Raw genomic sequence first — 16,679 nt, 5'->3', positions numbered from 1 at the left:
TTTGGTATATTTTTCAGTGTCATATCAAACAGTTTGTGTATGACATGACTTTGATGTAGTACAAGTAACACAGACCAGAAGTAGTCAGGCCCAGTTTCCATCACTCCATTCCAGAGACACAATGTTACTCCGAGCTGCCGGTACCTGGATCATTTGACCAGCACCAGGGGCCAGCATCAGGTGGTCCATACTCTTTCACAACCCCTGCTCATAAAACTGCAGTCACAGTGACATGACCAAGCAGTTTCCCTTTCTCTGCTTGACCCCTCCCCTTAGCATAGCATAGGGCTAGCTAGATTCAATTAGATTACATTAGATTAGTTTTTCGTTCCATAGATCTGTGCTGATGAGATCCTCATCGATGTAGAACATGTCAAGTTCCAATACTAATAGTATGAATATATACAATACATCATTTGTTTCTATTAAAAAATTCATCAATGGTGTAGAAGGAGTTGGCCACTAGTAAGTCTTTCAGGCTCCATTTAAACTGATCTTTATTTGCAACTAAATTTTTTATGTTTGCTGGCAAATTATTGAAGACGAGTGTTCCTGAGTAGTGGACCCCTTTTTGAACTAAAGTAAGTGCTTTTAAGTCCTTGTGCAGATCATTTTTGTTCCTGGTATTGTATGTATAAACTGAGCTGTTTGTTGGAAAAAGAGATATATTATTTAGGAAAAATTTCATTAAGGAGTAAATATACTGAGAGGCAGTAGTTAGTATACCCAGTTCTTTGAAGAGGTTTCTACAGGACGTCCTTGAATTTACTCCACAAATAATATGTATTACACGCTTTTGGACTCTGAAAACTTTTGTTTGACTTGAAGAGTTACCCCAAAATATTATACCATATGACATTATGGAATGAAAGTAGGCAAAGTATGCAAGCTTTTTCATTTTTATGTCGCCTATGTCTGTTAACACTCGAATTGCAAATACAGATTTGTTAAGGCGTTTCTGCAGTTCTGTGGGGTGCTCCTCAAAACTGAATTTATTATCAAGTTGTAATCCCAGGAATTTAAGACTGTCAACCTCTTCTATCTGCTCTTCTTCATACTTTATGCATATGCTGGGTGGAAACCTCTTACAGGTTCTGAATTGCATATAGTGAGTCTTTTCGAAGTTTAATGTCAGTGAGTTGGCTTTAAACCATTTATTAATATCCATGAAAATATCATTAGCAGATCTTTCTAGAACACTCGACATACTATTTATTGCAATACTTGTGTCATCTGCAAATGAAACGAACTCTGCTTCTGGCAGTGTAACTGATGAGAGATCATTAATGTACACAAGAAAAAGCAATGGCCCTAAGATGGTCCATCCAGGTGGTCAGCCTGGATGGACCAGCTCACACATACATCCTTTCCCTTGCTACTCCCTGCGAACCCTGGTGCCTGTCCTTCCTCCTTGCCCTCCTGTCCACTTGCCTTCACAGTGTTTGGGGCTGGGCACCTGTGGCCCACAGCTGGAGCTATGCCCAGAGATCCTGCACCCCTAGCAGAACTGCCAAACTAAGTTCCCCTCTCCCAAAAAAACTCTCTGCAAATTTTTCAACATAGATATAAGATATTTGAAAAGTAAGTTTAATAAAAATGATGTGTTATTGAAGAATATTATTTAAATGAGCTATATAGGTAGAAAATATTGCACCCAACAAATTAAATGCATCAATGTGGTAAATAAATTACAAATTGTCCAAACTTTCTAAAAGAATTGAAAGTAAAACAAAATCTATGCCATTTTGTTTGTGGCAGCTAGTGTATATTGATTTTATCATGATGTATAATAAAGAACAAATATTATTTTCTTCTATTAAATTATTAACAGTGTATGCATCATTAATAGGAAATAAAAGAAAAGGGCTATAATTATGTATTAAGAATACATTTCTTTCAAAGAGTTGTGTTCTTGTTATTATTTTACTTGCAGTTTCCTTTCTTTGAGCACAGCAAACCCATCCTTAACGTCATTGAAGTCAAATGTAGCAGCTGTATCAATTCCCTGGACAAGATAGCTGAATTTGACAGTCTGCTTCACCATAAGCAGTTTTTTATCATCTTCAATTTGCTGAAAGTGCATTATAATTGTCATAAATATCCTCAATGTTATTTTTATGTTTGCATAAGCCTCTAATAATCCACACACTGAAAACAAAAAATTCAAAATATCCAAATGGCTCTTCATCAGCTCTTTCTGCTAGAATTTGAAAGCAGCTATTCTATTAACTAGCTCTGCTGTATTGATGTTTCTGTTATATTTGGCACCAAAATCTGCTTCACATGTCTTAAAATAAGATACAGGACTCTCATTGAATGCTTTCCTGGCAGGAAATTGCAGTGAGGTGAAATGATATATGTCAGACCCATTTCCTGTCTCACTTATTATTCTATCAAATATTTTGAAGCAGTCTAGCTTAAACAGTTTTACTCTGGGATTCAGCTGCCTGAAATCAGCAGAAATAGGAAGCATTCCATTAAATAGCATATTATTTATTCAGCATCTGGTGGCCAACCTTTGAGATCCTACAATACTGTAGCAAAGTGCCAGCAGAAACTCCAGTGTTGAAACCAAGCTAGTTGTATGAATTAGCTGTATAAATTAAGTGCATACATAACTGAAGTAATGCATGTTTGGTCCTGTATTCCAAACCTCTTCTCCCACCCCTACTGCCATTCATCAATGGGAAGTGTTTCCAACTGCAAACAGGCCTATCTTTCAATAGTGTTCTGTTTTCTGCAGCAGTATCATTGAAACTAGAGTATTCTTAGAGTGCTTTTAAAATGAGTAATGTAGATTGTTTGCTGAAAATGCCTTTTAATTTATTAAGTATGGGAGAGAAGCTAGAAATCATTACCATATTTATTATTTCTCTAATGTTTTTTGAGCAGCAAGACATAAATGAAGATTATATAACAAACACTTCAGAGCAATTCCATTACAAAGTTTACTGACTTTTTTCTGGGACCCACCAACAAAAATGAGCACCAGCTGCCATTTATGGTTACTGCCGTTTATGATTACTCTCAATAGTTAAGTAAATATATTGTAGCAGCCATCAGTTCATTCTCTTCATATAATAATAACCATCTTCCAGAAAGTATAGAGTGATCTCTGTCTGTATATCTCATCCTGTGTATTATTCATTTTTGAAACTAGATGTGATGTGGTATTAATTTGTTCTTGCAATTTCCTTACATGTTGAAAATGTGTCAATTAGTTGGTACAGAATTATTGTTATATTATGTTATCAATTACCTACTTCCCAGTTACAAACCTCTAGAAGGTGTTTGATGTATTCCACTGCTCATTTACTCTCATCTGCATAAATCTGAATGATACTCTTCTAGGTTTGGTAATATTGGTGCATTTTTATAAGAATTTATTCTGATACTTTCAGACACCCCCCATGAACCATGGACCTTGCTGTTGGTGGGGAGGCTTGCGTGCCTCAGCGATACAGATAGCCGTACCGTAGGTGCAACCACAACGGAGGGGTATCTGTTGAGAGGCCAGACAAACGTGTGGTTCCTGAAGAGGGGCAGCAGCCTTTTCAGTAGTTGCAAGGGCAACAGTCTGGATGATTGACTGATCTGGCCTTGTAACAATAACCAAAACGGCCTTGCTGTGCTGGTACTGCGAACGGCTGAAAGCAAGGGGAAACTACAGCCGTAATTTTTCCCGAGGGCATGCAGCTTTACTGTATGATTACATGATGATGGCGTCCTCTTGGGTAAAATATTCCGGAGGTAAAATAGTCCCCCATTCGGATCTCCGGGCGGGGACTACTCAAGAGGATGTCGTTATCAGGAGAAAGAAAACTGGCGTTCTACGGATCGGAGCGTGGAATGTCAGATCCCTTAATCGGGCAGGTAGGTTAGAAAATTTAAAAAGGGAAATGGATAGGTTGAAGTTAGATATAGTGGGAATTAGTGAAGTTCAGTGGCAGGAGGAACAAGACTTCTGGTCAGGTGGCTACAGGGTTATAAACACAAAATCAAATAGGGGTAATGCAGGAGTAGGTTTAATAATGAATAGGAAAATAGGAATGCGGGTAAGCTACTACAAACAGCATAGTGAACGCATTATTGTGGCCAAGATAGATACGAAGCCCACGCCTACTACAGTAGTACAAGTTTATATGCCAACTAGCTCTGCAGATGACGAAGAAATTGAAGAAATGTATGATGAAATAAAAGAAATTATTCAGATTGTGAAGGGAGACGAAAATTTAATAGTCATGGGTGACTGGAATTCGAGTGTAGGAAAAGGGAGAGAAGGAAACATAGTAGGTGAATATGGATTGGGGGACAGAAATGAAAGAGGAAGCCGACTGGTCGACTTTTGCACAGAGCACAACATAATCATAACTAACACTTGGTTTAAGAATCATGAAAGAAGGTTGTATACATGGAAGAACCCTGGAGATACTAAAAGGTATCAGATAGATTACATAATGGTAAGACAGAGATTTAGGAACCAGGTTTTAAATTGTAAGACATTTCCAGGGGCAGATGTGGACTCTGACCACAATCTATTGGTTATGACCTGTAGATTAAAACTGAAGAAACTGCAAAAAGGTGGGAATTTAAGGAGATGGGACCTGGATAAACTAAAAGAACCAGAGGTTGTACAGAGATTCAGGGAGAGCATAAGGGAACAATTGACAGGAATGGGGGAAAGAAATACAGTAGAAGAAGAATGGGTAGCTTTGAGGGATGAAGTAGTGAAGGCAGCAGAGGATCAAGTAGGTAAAAAGATGAGGACTAGTAGAAATCCTTGGGTAACAGAAGAAATATTGAATTTAATTGATGAAAGGAGAAAATATAAAAATGCAGTAAGTGAAACAGGCAAAAAGGAATACAAACGTCTCAAAAATGAGATCGACAGGAAGTGCAAAATGGCTAAGCAGGGATGGCTACAGGACAAATGTAAGGATGTAGAGGCCTATCTCACTATGGGTAAGATAGATACCGCCTACAGGAAAATTAAAGAGACCTTTGGAGATAAGAGAACGACTTGTATGAATATCAAGAGCTCAGATGGAAACCCAGTTCTAAGCAAAGAAGGGAAAGCAGAAAGGTGGAAGGAGTATATAGAGGGTCTATACAAGGGCGATGTACTTGAGGACAATATTATGGAAATGGAAGAGGATGTAGATGAAGGTGAAATGGGAGATATGATACTGCGTGAAGAGTTTGACAGAGCACTGAAAGACCTGAGTCGAAACAAGGCCCCCGGAGTAGACAATATTCCATTGGAACTACTGACGGCCGTGGGAGAGCCAGTCCTGACAAAACTCTACCATCTGGTGAGCAAGATGTATGAAACAGGCGAAATACCCTCAGACTTCAAGAAGAATATAATAATTCCAATCCCAAAGAAAGCAGGTGTTGACAGATGTGAAAATTACCGAACTATCAGCTTAATAAGGCACAGCTGCAAAATACTAACACGAATTCTTTACAGACGAATGGAAAAACTAGTAGAAGCCAACCTCGGGGAAGATCAGTTTGGATTCCGTAGAAACACTGGAACACGTGAGGCAATACTGACCTTACGACTTATCTTAGAAGAAAGATTAAGGAAAGGCAAACCTACGTTTCTAGCATTTGTAGACTTAGAGAAAGCTTTTGACAATGTTGATTGGAATACTCTCTTTCAAATTCTAAAGGTGGCAGGGGTAAAACACAGGGAGCGAAAGGCTCTTTACAATTTGTACAGAAACCAGATGGCAGTTATAAGAGTCGAGGGACATGAAAGGGAAGCAGTGGTTGGGAAGGGAGTAAGACAGGGTTGTAGCCTCTCCCCGATGTTGTTCAATCTGTATATTGAGCAAGCAGTAAAGGAAACAAAAGAAAAATTTGGAGTAGATATTAAAATTCATGGAGAAGAAATAAAAACTTTGAGGTTCGCCGATGACATTGTAATTCTGTCAGAGACAGCAAAGGACTTGGAAGAGCAGTTGAATGGAATGGACAGTGTCTTGAAAGGAGGATATAAGATGAACATCAACAAAAGCAAAACAAGGATAATGGAATGTAGTCTAATTAAGTCAGGTGATGCTGAGGGAATTAGATTAGGAAATGAGGCACTTAAAGTAGTAAAGGAGTTTTGCTATTTGGGGAGCAAAATAACTGATGATGGTCGAAGTAGAGAGGATATAAAATGTAGGCTGGCAATGGCAAGGAAAGCGTTTCTGAAGAAGAGAAATTTGTTAACATCCAGTATAGATTTAAGTGTCAGGAAGTCATTTCTGAAAGTATTCGTATGGAGTGTAGCCATGTATGGAAGTGAAACATGGACGATAAATAGTTTGGACAAGAAGAGAATAGAAACTTTCGAAATGTGGTGCTACAGAAGAATGCTGAAGATTAGATGGGTAGATCACATAACTAATGAGGAAGTATTGAATAGGACTGGGGAGAAGAGAAGTTTGTGGCACAACTTGACCAGAAGAAGGGATCGGTTGGTAGGACATGTTCTGAGGCATCAAGGGATCACCAATTTAGTATTGGAGGGCAGCGTGGAGGGTAAAAATCGTAGAGGGAGACCAAGAGATGAATACACTAAGCAGATTCAGAAGGATGTAGGTTGCAGTAGGTACTGGGAGATGAAAAAGCTTGCACAGGATAGAGTAGCATGGAGAGCTGCATCAAACCAGTCTCAGGACTGAACACCACAACAACAACAAACTTTCAGACAACTCATGAGACTTTTAATACCAACTGACTTTTCTCTCATTGTAATTAGTATGCTACTTTAAACTCCCTGACAGATAAAAACTGTATGCTGGACTGGGATTCAAACCTGGAAAATTAGCCTTTCGCTGATGAATGTTCTACTAACTGAGCTATCTGACAACCACTCACCAACTATCCTCACAACTTTACTTCCATCAGTGACTTATTTCCTACCTTCCAAACTTCACAGAAGTTCTCCTGCATAACTTGCAGGATTAACCTCCTAGGAAAAAGGATATTGTGGAGACATGGCTCAGCTACAGCCTGGCGGATGGTTCCCAGAATGAATTTTCAGTCTGCAGTGTAGTATGTGGTGATTTGAAACTTCCTGGTAGATTAAAACTGTGTGCTAGAAGAGGACTTTACTCAGGTGTGCCTCTGATGTTCTTTATGTATGATATCCACTGTCCCAGTTGTCTGGCCAATACACAACACACCACACTGGCAAGGTATCGGTATATTATAAATTCCTGGTTTTTGTAGTCCCAAGTTATTTTTCACATTTCCAAGTCCCTTTCATATTTTGGTAGGTAGATACAACACATACTTGTTATTGTGCTTCCTAAATACCCTTTGGATTTTGGCAGGAACAGACCCTGGATAAGTCAGGTACACCACAGTCTTTCTGTCATCTTTCTCTTCATCTAGATGGCGTGGCAGAGTGGCTGCTTGATGGGCCTTCTGAATCTGTTTGGCTGTGTATCAATTCTTGCAGAGCACTTATCATAAATGCTCTATTCATACTGCCAGACTATATGTGTCTCACAAGGTGTGTGCTTGTGGACTAATGTCTTAAGAACTCCATTCTTCTGCACTGGATGTTGGCTTAAAACAGTCTGCTCATTAATATTAGCACATATATACAAAATAAGTTGAGGTTAGTGTATGCCAGCTGAGCATTGTCAAATTTCTCTGCAGTAAGTTCTAATGAGTCTTTCAGTGGCAATCTAGGGAACAGGGATACCATATAAAAACTGACCACATATCAGATTCTGTGATATGTAGCTGCTTGAGACGTTGCATGACAAGAAGAACCGCCCCCCCCCCCCCCCCCGCCCCCCCCCCCCCCCGCCCCCCCCCCAAGTTGCAGATGTGGTGAATACAGTTCCCCTGTTATGGGAATATCAATTACTTGGCAGTTAGGTATGTTGATGCACCAATGTTGAGATGCCTGGGCACAGTGAAACATCATCTATGTGTACTTTTGGCAGACCATATAATATATGTGGGACTGAACTCTAGTTTGTATTTGTTTAATGACCTTGTCAAAAACACCAATTTTCTTCAAGAGAGCCCTGGTCTGTCCATTTTGTCCATAGGGTCATATTACAAAATTCTGTATGCAGAGCCCTCCAGAAATTGAGGCACTTCCTCATCATAATAATCCTGCTGCAAAATGACTGTGGTGTACCCTTTATCAGCTGATAACACCACACAGCTGCTATCCTTCTGGAGCCTCTTAAGTGGAAGACTCTCATTAGCTGATAGAAACTTTAATAGAGGAAGGAGACCTTGAAAAAGCAACAGAACAAATAGAAGACCTCCTAAAAAATTCAGTGATACAAACAAACCCAAAAACGAGGACGGCGAAAAGATGGTTTGATGCTGAATGCTACAGCAAAAGGAACACTCTACCCATTAGACCACCACCACCACATAGAAAGTAAATTAATGCAGCATTTAAAACCTGCAGTGTTACAAATTTAAAAAAAAACTGCATTAGAAGTCATAGATATAATTCTGAACTATATATACCACCCAAAAATTGCGTGTAGAAGAATGAAACCTAACCTCATCACTGGAAACTTTGTATACCTAACTATGCAATGTAGTATTTAAGTGAATGGACTCCGAGTAAGATGGTGGACAGTGCAGTGCAACATGTTGAGTACTCTCTTATTAAGATTGGAAAAGTGGCAGAAGAAGGAGGATATATGAAGAAGGAAATGAAGAACGAATTACTAGAGGCGGTGAGTGAAATAAGAAAATGCTTAGATTCTTTGAAAAACGAAACAAAAACAAAGAAGGAGGAAAATAGGAATCCTACGAGAGAGGTTATGAATAGCCAACAAGAGAAGATGAGGAAGGAGGAAGACAGCTGCACTGATAGCGACATCTATCGGAGAGACGCAGGAAACAGCACATAGTTGACACTGGACTGCTGGACAACTAGCGATATCTATTGGAGAGATGCAGGAAACAGCACATAGTGGACAGAGGCAGATGGAAGAGACACCTACAGGAGCTGAAAAGAACTTCAACGGAGACGTCTTCAGAGTAGGTAGCTCCCTGGAAAAAGTAAAAAAATATGAAAATAACATAGAAATGAGATAACTGAGGCATAAAATGGAGGAGATAATGGATTCCCTAAAAAAACCAACTACGGATTTTAATACTGGAGCAAATAAAGAAAACTCTAGGAAAGGAAACTCACTTAGAACCAGAGAAAACCAAAACTGATGGAAACAACATACAAACTAAGTATAACAATGATGCTGAACCAGGGGGAATGGCAATATACAGAAATCCTCTGTTCCAGCAACAAAACCAGCCACAAGTCCAAATCAATGCACATGAGCGACATGATGAAACCCAAAATGAGGTTAATGAACTAGAGCAGGCTCATCCAAGAATTGCACCCGGCGGGCGCGCCCGCGCCCCGCGGGTGCAAGGCAGTGTAGTTCAGCGCCCCGTCCGTGACCGTGTGTCACTGGTGTCGGCGTAGGAACTGCAGAGCGAGTGATACCACACGACACTGCGCTGCCCTGGACTGTCACATAGTCAGATCCAACGTAAACAAAGTAACAGAGGAAGCCCACCTCTGTAAAAGAGGTCGATGGGCAGTAAAACAAGCAAAGCATTCACTGTTTAGGTAACAACTAGTGTTCGTGTAGCAGAATTACTACACAAAGCTTTAGAAAACAATATCCAAAACAAGAATCGAAGAACATCTTGTTGTTTTCTGACTTACAGGTTCATTCTAATAGTTCTGCACATGCACACTCTTCATTATGCACAATAGGTGTCTTCTGAAAAATATATCTGTTTCTTAAATGAACTAGAGTCATAAATATTCTATTTTAGAAATAATTTCATTTAAGGGATATAGAATCTCATTCTTACTGTTAGCAGTTACAAGTAAATATTTTTTGTTTTACTTTGGGCTACATCTTTGTGTATCCCTTTTCAGATTTTATAAATCAGATCCTTAGTTTGCTGTTTTGTATGTAATAATTTTAACCGAGCAAGTTCGAATACTTATTAAAAATAGAATTAAGGTTATAAAGCTCTTTAATTCTCACAATCAAAATTGTTAGAGAAGACAATTACATACGAAGCGCGCGTAAGGCGGCATGGCGAGGCTCGGTGGGCGGTCCGCAAGGCCAGATAAGGGACACGGCTCAGTCGCTGCGACAACATACGAATTCGCCCGGGGCACTGGCCATGGGCGATTACGGGCACTAGCGCCCCAGGGGCACAGTTTGGACGAGCCTGGACTAGAGGGACATCTTGACAGGAGTACTGTGGTAGGGAGGAGCTGGTACAGGAGAAGAAACCAGAGTAATAATAAAGCCATAATGGGTACATAAAAACATGAAGAAATGCAAGCAGCAGAAAAAACAGCATGGCTATATATCGGTAACCTAAAGAGATTCGCCACAACTGATACAGTAGTGAAGTACCTTAACAAGAACAGAATACTGGGGCAACTAGAATGTGAAGAACTGTGCACACTGGTAACAAAAAAGCTTTCAAAGTAGGCATTCTGTTTGAAGATATACAAATCACACAACAACCTGAATTCTGGCCTGAAAATGTAAAAGTTCATTGATTTCGTTTCCCAAGAAGAACCAAACCACAAAGAAAACCAGAAGAACAAGGAATAAAAGCCATCATGTGGAATACAGAGGGAATAAAAAGTGCTCTTAATCTAACACCAACAGACATTCTGCAAAACTCAGATCTTGCAATTTTAACAGAAACCTTCCTGATAGGCAACTGGCGACATAAAGATTCTTTCAATTTTCACCTAGTAGCAAAGAAGGTAGAAAGAGGATGGACCATGGGAGGAACATCTATGCTACTGAAACCCTGGATGACCCCCACCAAAAAAATCATAAAACAAGAAAATAGGATGCTAGTAAAAGCATCAAACATAAATATAATTGCACCCTGTTTCCAACTACATACAAATGCAGTAGAAGTAATCATCAAACAATGTAATAGCAAACCCACCATTATCGCAGGAGAACTATTAAACAAGACTAGTCATTGAAACCCTAGAAGAAGATGGTTTCATCCTACTGATCGATAGACAAATACCTACATATATATACCATAATGGAAAAAGCACCATTGATATCACATTAACAAGAGGAGAAATAAAAGGAAGTATTCAACCAATATGGCATGACTCCATCACTCCTATATGAAAGCACAGTAAAATGAAGGTAAAAATAAATAACATCGTCTCTCCAGCAAGAAAGACCCACCAAATCACACAAAGAAAAACTGACAAAGAAAACATAACAAACCAACAAGAACAAATAACAAAAACAGGGACATTAATAGATGAAGGAGATTTTGAAAAAGCAACAGACAAAATAGAAGACATCCTAAAAAATTCAGTGGTACAAACAAACCCAAAAACAAGGATGGCAAAAAGATGGTTTGATGCTGAATGCTACAGCAAAAGGAACACTGTTCTAAGAATGCTCCACAGATTAAGAAACCAGCATGATGAGGAGACATACAAACTGTATGCAGAAGAGAGGAGAATCTGCAAAAAACTAATAGAAGAGAAGAAAAAAGAATATATACAAGGAGAAGCAAAAAGAGAAGCAGACGAAGCAGAGAAAGACCCATACATAGCAGAAAGACCAACAAAAATAGCTCATACACCAAATATAGACATGAATTCAGTAAGATACTGAACAATCGAGGAATCAAAACACCCCCAAAGAAAGAGGAACAACATCAAACTAAGGAAAAAGACAATATATGGGAACCCCTAAATGAAGAAGACGTGAAAGAAGTAATAAAAGCACTGAAGAACAAGAAAGCAGCAGGACCTGATAATACAGGGCTATTACAAATGATTGAAGCGATTTTATAAATTCACTGTAGCTCCATTCATTGACATATGATCACGACACACTACAGATACGTAGAAAAACTCATAAAGTTTTGTTCGGCTTAAGGCGCACTTCAGGTTGCCGCCAGAGAGCTCGAGAGCACAGTGACACGAAATGGCGACAGGAGCCGAGAAAGCGTATGTCGTGCTTGAAATGCACTCACATCAGTCAGTCATAACAGTGCAACGACACTTCAGGACGAAGTTCAACAAAGATCCACTAACTGCTAACTCCATTCAGCGATGGTATGTGCAGTTTAAAGCTTCTGGATGCCTCTGTATGGGGAAATCAATGGGTCGTCCTGCAGTGAGCGAAGAAACGGTTGAACGCATGCGGGCAAGTTTCACGCGTAGCCCGCGGAAGTCGACAAATAAAGCAAGCAGGGAGCTAAACGTACCACAGCCGATGGTTTGGAAAATCTTACGGAAAAGGCTAAAGCAGAAGCAGAAGCCTTACCATTTACAATTGCTGCAAGCCCTGACACCTGATGACAAAGTCAAACGTTTTGAATTTTCGGCGCGGTTGCAACAGCTCATGGAAGAGGATGTGTTCAGTGCGAAACTTGTGTTCAGTGATGAAGCAACATTTTTTTCTTAATGGTGAAGTGAACAGACACAATGTGCGAATCTGGGCGGTAGAGAATCCTCACGCATTCGTGCAGTAAATTCGCAATTCACCAAAAGTTAACGTGTTTTGTGCAATCTCATGGTTTAAAGTTTACGGCCACTTTTTCTTCTGCAAAAAAAATGTTACAGCACACGTGTATCTGGACATGCTGGAAAATTGGCTCATGCCACAACTGGAGACCGACAGCGCCAACTTCATCTTTCAACAGGATGGTGCTCCACCGCACTTCCATCATGATGTTCGGCATTTCTTAAACAGGAGATTGGAAAACCGATGGAACGGTCGTGGTGGAGATCATGATCAGCAATTCATGTCATGGCCTCCACACTCTCCTGACTTAACCCCATACGATTTCTTTCTGTGGGGTTATGTGAAAGATTCAGTGTTTAAACCTCCTCTACCAAGAAACGTGCCAGAACTGCGAGCTCGCACCAACGATGCTTTCGAACTCATTGATGGGGACATGCTGCGCCGAGTGTAGGAGGAACTTGATTATTGGCTTGATGTCTGCCGAATCACTAAAGGGGCACATATCGAACATTTGTGAATGCCTAAAAAAACTTTTTGAGTTGTTGTATGTGTGTGCTAAGCATTGTGAAAATATCTCAAATAATAAAGTTATTGTAGAGCTGTGAAATCTCTTCAATCATTTGTAATAACCCTGTATATATAATGAACATATAAAAGACGCAAAAGAGGCCCTCCAACATGTATGGATAAAACTATTTAACAAATGCCTCGAACTTGAAAGAATTCTGACACAATGGAGACACTCAACAATAAAAGTTCTCTACAAAGGTAGAGGAGACCCTTCGGACGCAAACAAGTACAGAGGCATAGCCCTGGAAAATACTCAGTTCAAGATGTTTTGGAAGATAATTACACAAAAAATCCAAGCCTCTTGGACAGACATCTCCCAGAACGACAAATGAATTTCAGATCTGGAAGATCAACGCTTACGGCAGTCAGGCTTCTTCTAAACAACATCGACGAAGCACTACAAAAGAAACAAATGTTCTACACAGTGTTCATAGACTTTACCAAAGCCTTTGACCTACTGGAAAGAGATCTCATAGTCCAAAAACTGGAATGCACAATGGGAGAAGATAGCATATGGGCAAGATTAATCAAGTCAGTCCTCGAATACAACTTAATCACAATATCAGACAACCTCTCTTTTTCAAACCCCATTCTGCAATCAAACGGAGTCTTACAGAGTGACCCAATGAGCCCTTTGCCGTACATTCTTGCCACTGAAGAAGTATGCCAAACTGGAGAAAATGAAGAAGATGTATATGTATATGCATACGCTGACGACATAGCTGTAGGTTCAACAGATATACAGAAGCTGCAGAGAATCATTGAGAAAATAGACAAATGGTGCAGTGAACACTAACTGCACATAAACATAACAAAGACAGAAATGTTAATTTTCAGAAAAGGAGGAGAAACACCCAAGAATGCGGAAATCAGCATCAGAGGACAAAAAATAAAAATCTCATCAGACTTTAAATACCTAGGACTGACATTGCAACCAACAGCCAAACGCTTCACAAAACATACAACAGAACGTGCAGCCCAAGCAATAACAGCAATACAGAACATCAAAATCATCCGCCTACTCAGTCTAGAAACAGCCATGAAATTATTCAACACAAAAATCTTGCCAATTCTGGCCTATGGGATGGAGGTTATATGGGACCACCTGACAGAAAAAAATCTAGAAACACTAGAAAAGGTAAAATTGACTTATCTAAAAAGAGCACTAGGTCTCTCAAAGACAACAAGATCTAGACTAGTGTACCCGCTAGCGAGAGAGACATGTCTAATTGAAGACATCAGACTTCAATATATGATGCCACACACCAGGGCTTCCAGAAAGCAACAGAAGATCATGGAGGACAACGAGAAAAAATATGGTCGGAGTTCTATGGCAGCGAAGCAATGATGAACCGCTCATGGACAGCACCAAACTTCGAACAGCAACATGTCATAACTAGACTTTCTATTCATGGCTTTCATCATCTAATCTGCAAAAACAAAACTTATTATGACCCAACCACAACATGTGCATGTGAACTGTGTAACGAAGCCTGTGAACGATATCACATAGAACTGTGCAGTAAAAGAGTGAAATCGATAAATGAATATGCAAAAATGTAAAATGTAAATGTAAAATGTTAAGCAAAGTAACTGTATACGGCTATTTGGCTGCAATTTCATTAAATAAAATTAGCTGAGATGTTTGATTTTGGAGGCTTTGTGCTGGCGAGCACCCTGAAGGTGTCCCAGTCAATTTTTTCCACTGTATTTGATGGAAGTGAGTTGGCCACTTGTTCCACTGCACTGAGGAAACCCAAAATGGGCATATGTTTAGGAGTTGTTGCCAAGTTGAGACCCCTGCTGAGTACCTTCAAAGCTTTGTCGTCAAACTGCTTGTCACTTAGGTTAATCACAGCATAAGTCTCCTCCATCTGCTGTGTTTTCATACTCAAGCAATCACACTTAACAGACTGGCATGCTGAGACATTCTTCATGGCACACTCTGCTAGAGACCAAGACGCACTGTCTACCCTGTCCCAATCTTCAGCTGCTAGGGAGATTTCCATATACAGGTGAAGGTGAAAAGCTCCCTGACTGTCATATTCATTCTGTGGTACATAACTCAAATCCTCTTTCTCACAAGTGCCATGCTTGCCCAACATTTTACCTTGTTGCCATTCTGGAGTTGATGTGATGCATAATCATGGCAACTACATCTCCAACTCGACATCCCAGCAGGAAACTGAGAGGACTTAGCATCCTCCCTTTCTTCTTGATTTTTGGTGCACCTCCTCCTCATACAGTATCTTGATGTAATTATTCATATTTTTCTGACATCTGTTGACATCTTGAGCTCTTGAGTATTCTGCCAGATACATGCATTGCTATGGCACAATACTTCAACAATGTGACTCATTACCTTCATCATGTGCTACCTGAGATTGCTTATTGAGTAAAAAACGTTCAGTGCTTGTAACTATGCTCTTCATCTTTCAACATCAGTTCAAGGCATTCTTTTTGTAGCCAGTTCCACTAACACTGACCTCATGCTTTCCTTCTTTATCTGTCTTCCCTTTTAGTTTTCCATACCTTTTATTTTCTGATCTGTTTATTTCTTCCCACTTCCACCTCTACTACATATTCCTTCTTTATCTGTCTGTGAGCTTGTGTTCCTTTTTGGTCTGCTTTGTTCCAGGTGCTCTCTCTTTGGTCCCCTCCCACTAGAAACATTCTTTGGTGTTTCCTCTTCATTGTGGTGCACCAGGCTGAGTCCTGGTGTTTTGTCTTCAGTACATAAATATAAAATAAATAAAATAAAATAAAAATAAAATAAAATAAAATATTAATTTTTAATTATTTTTATCTGTATGATTGGCTCTCCTATGAGTCGTCAGGTTTTGATTATTCGGTATCAGACGCTTGACAATGGCTTTTTCGTAAAGGCAATGTTACTCGTAGTTGACCGTGAAATAAAACTGAAATAATCGGACTTCGTAATTAAATCGTTTCCAAAGACTGCTGCGGTAGGTGCGGACTCATAAACCAAATCTCAATATTACAATAATTTGCCAGCCATGCCAAAACGTCGTACAGAGGTGATTGTCTACTAAACAAAAAATTACACAGTTAGTTAAATCAGATATATTCAATGAATAAGCCTGGCTGCACACTGGCACTCTGTTTTCAATCCAGTGCTCCCTCTAGAAGTGCCCTGCAATTTTCCATATTCAGTAGTAGATGTTGGTGGTCTTACTGTCATGTTGAACAGTTCTAATTTCATGATTTTACACGTGCAAGAAGTGATTCTGTATAATGAAATTTGGTGTAATTATGCACTGATGTACAAATTGTTTTACTTATGTAAACCCTTTCTTAGAGGAAGTATAATTTTCATTTGTGAAACCATTGTGACTGTGCGTAATGGAGTTATAAATTTTAAAAAAATGTGAAAAACATCAAACTTACTATATGTGAAATGAAGACGATAAATAAACAAGTTAATGTATTTTAACTACATGGAGTTCTTATTTGAAAATCAAAACCTGGATCATACCATCTAGACATAAAATTATTGTTTAGTGATCCACATTTTTGTTGAGGAGCTACAAAAAAATATGATAATGCGATGCA

The 16,679-nt window shown here is 39.4% G+C and overlaps 1 protein-coding gene across 1 annotated transcript in view; it reads right to left on the bottom strand.

Annotated features, from left to right (window-relative positions):
- LOC126457503 (alpha-tocopherol transfer protein-like) overlaps positions 1-16,679 on the bottom strand; it is a 177,592-nt gene that overhangs the window by 34,767 nt on the left and 126,146 nt on the right. The gene's annotated exons all lie outside the window — the stretch shown is intronic.

This window comes from Schistocerca serialis, chromosome 2, assembly GCF_023864345.2.
Source record: "Schistocerca serialis cubense isolate TAMUIC-IGC-003099 chromosome 2, iqSchSeri2.2, whole genome shotgun sequence".
In the NCBI taxonomy this organism is placed as follows: domain Eukaryota; kingdom Metazoa; phylum Arthropoda; class Insecta; order Orthoptera; family Acrididae; genus Schistocerca; species Schistocerca serialis.
This window is presented reverse-complemented; position numbering and strand designations above follow the sequence as displayed.